This window comes from Gavialis gangeticus, unplaced genomic scaffold, assembly GCF_001723915.1.
Source record: "Gavialis gangeticus isolate Ggan-Ray unplaced genomic scaffold, GavGan_comp1, whole genome shotgun sequence".
Classification (NCBI taxonomy): Eukaryota; Metazoa; Chordata; order Crocodylia; family Gavialidae; genus Gavialis; species Gavialis gangeticus.
This window is the reverse complement of record NW_017729025.1, coordinates 23,217,451-23,220,085: the sequence shown is the minus strand read 5'-3', so window position 1 is coordinate 23,220,085 and position 2,635 is coordinate 23,217,451. Positions and strand designations below refer to the sequence as shown.

The following is a 2,635-nucleotide window of genomic DNA, read 5'->3' as shown; positions in this document are numbered from 1 at the left end:
AATATGTGGTGGTGGGGGTTAATATATGCATCAATAGGTTTTACGCTCATTAAACCAGAGCTTTGAAAAGCCAACAAAAATGGCATAGTTTGAGCTATTTAAACAGACCTTCCCCTGATGCTCCATGGAGCGTGGTTAAGCACCATCATAAGAATTGCCATTTACTATGGTCAGACCATAGGTCCATCTGGCCCAGTCTCCTGTCACAGGGGCAGAAAGTAGATGCTGAAAGGTAAAGTGAGAACTGGGTCTGGTCCAGGGTTCCCCACCCCCACTGTTCCTCCCTCACCTGCAGCTGCCACCATTCAAGGCACAGATAGGCAAAGTGGCAGATCCAGCTGGTGGTCAGACTCCATTTCCCAGCAGCCCCTGCCCATGTGGCTGGGGCTGGTTTCCATGGGGACCCCAGCAGCAGCCACACTGTGATAGCATAAGGCCAGGGTTTCCAGAGACCAGCCCCAGCAGCACTGGCAGAGTGCACAGCTGCTCCAGAGGCCAGCTGGGATCCTGCGGCTGTGAAAGTGTGGACCAGAGCCAAGGCAGATCCATGATCTGCAGCTCACATGCTCCAGGCAGGTGTGTGCAGGCAGCTGATCATGGCTCTGCCTTGGCTTTAAACCATGCTATCAGTGCCACAAGATCCCAGCTGGGCTCTGGAGCAGCTCCATGCCTTGCTGGGCACCATGGTTGCAGGGACAGTGCCAGGGGGCATTATAGCAACTCCAAGATTCCCCATAGCCCCTCCTCCCAGTGACACCATTGCTCTTGCCTGCTCCTGCCTGCAGCACAGATGCCCTCAGCAGCTCCCTCACCAGGACGCTGGCGCTGTTGCTATTGCCTGCCAAAGCTGGTGAAGCTGGTTTCCCCAGAAACCCCTGCCCTGTGCTATCACAATACAGCTGTTACTGGGGTCTCCGTGGAAACCAGCCCCAGCCACATGGGCAGGGGCTGCTTGGAAACAGAGTCTGCTGCCAGCAGGATCTGGCCCACAGGCCAGACTTCACCTGCCCCAGATTTAAGGTCTATGAAGCTCTGATTCAGAGGCTGTCTCTCTCCCCTATGTTCAATCGCTACTGATGCCCCTTTCCTCCAGGAATGTGTCCAGTCCTTGTTTGAATCCGGCCAAACTGTCAGCTTCCTCCACTGCCTCCAGTGGGCACAAGTTCCACCCCTGAATGACACCTGGTGTGAAAAAACTTCCCCGTGTTAGTTTTAAACTGACTACCTGCTCTTTTCATTTGGTGACCCCCAGTTCTTGTTACACAAGACTCAATAACAAGTCTCTATCAACTTACTATTTTGTAAACCTCTCTCAGGTCCCGTCCCCCTCTGCCCCACTAAGCGCCTCCTTCTAAACCAAGGGGTTGGCAACATTTTTGGTAAGAATACCAAAAACAACCTTGACTCGTAAGGTGCTGGAATGCCACAGGTGGCCACTGGGCTCGATTCCCCTATGGCAGCGCAGCTCGGTGCCTTCCCTACCGTGCGCCCCGAGGTGCAGTGCCGGGCAAAGTGCTGTTGGTACCCAACCTGGTGGTACCAAGCCACAATCTGAACTGAGTGGCATCGCCTCTTCTGTCTCTCCTCGCAGGGCAGCCCCTCCATAGCTCGCCCTTCTCTAGCCCTGCTGCATCCTGAGGGGCAGCCCAGACACAGGAATTCATAAAAGGGCATAAAGTGCCGGGCGGGGGAAAGGGGCGAGGCCCCCAGGCACCAGCCCCACCCTACCCCATTGTGGGAGCAGAGCAGGCCGCGTCCCCCCACCCGCTGCGCCCTGCGGCCCCGGGAGGAGTTGGGGACGCCTTTGCCGGGATGCAGCTGGCGGGGAGAGCGGAGGCCCGGGAACTGCGGGATGCGGCCTGCCCCAAAACAGCGCCGCGGGGCGACTCCCTCGTCACCCGGCGCCAGAAAGCGACTCCCTCCCGTCCCCCACCACCAGCCGCTGACTGGGGCCAGGACCCACCTCGGCGAGCGCCGACGAAGGTCAGAAAGCCGGAAATGGCGCTGGCGCGCGTCGTGCCGGAAAATGCGGCGCCAGCGAGAGGAAGGGCTAGAGTGTCCGCCGCCGCGCCCCGCCCATCACAGCGTCCTCTACCGTCTGGCCCCGCCCCACACTCCCTCCCTCAGCCCTTTGGCTCAAGGCACGTTAACCCGTGCGTCCCTAGCGCCCTCCCCCGGGAAAGGAGGCGGGGCAATGGCGGACGGGCGGCCGCTCCGGAGAGGGGGTATGGGGAAAAGACAGACTCAGGGATGTGCCGCCCGTGAAGGGTGTTTCTACACAGGAGCAAGTGCAAAGCTGTCCGGCGCACTACGAGCGGAAGGGGAGGCCTGGCGCATGCGCGGTGGGAGGTGGCGGGCACGTGACCTAGGTAGCGGGAACGCGGCACATGCATTGCAGCAGAGGCGGGAACGAGGCTGGGCGCATGCGCAGTGGGGAGCGCTGGGCGGGCGGCGGCTGGGGCCAGCACGTGGTTGGGGCTGGTGGTGCGAGGCGCCACCGCCACTATCATCATGTTGCGGAAGCTGACGCTGGAGCAGATCACGGACTGGTTCACCATCGGCAAGGCCGTCACCAACGTCGAGCTGCTGGGACGCGATCCCGCGGCTGCTCTCCCCCGGCCCGGGCCTGCCGAGC

The 2,635-nt window shown here is 60.5% G+C and overlaps 1 long non-coding RNA gene across 1 annotated transcript in view; it reads right to left on the bottom strand.

Moving 5' to 3' along the window:
• Positions 1-1,988, bottom strand: part of LOC109298415 — a 13,361-nt gene extending 11,373 nt beyond the window's left edge. The window contains exon 1 of the long non-coding RNA XR_002097606.1: positions 1,964-1,988. This is a non-coding gene — a long non-coding RNA (uncharacterized LOC109298415). The remainder of the gene's footprint in view (positions 1-1,963) is intronic.
• Between the last annotated feature and the right edge of the window lie 647 nt (positions 1,989-2,635).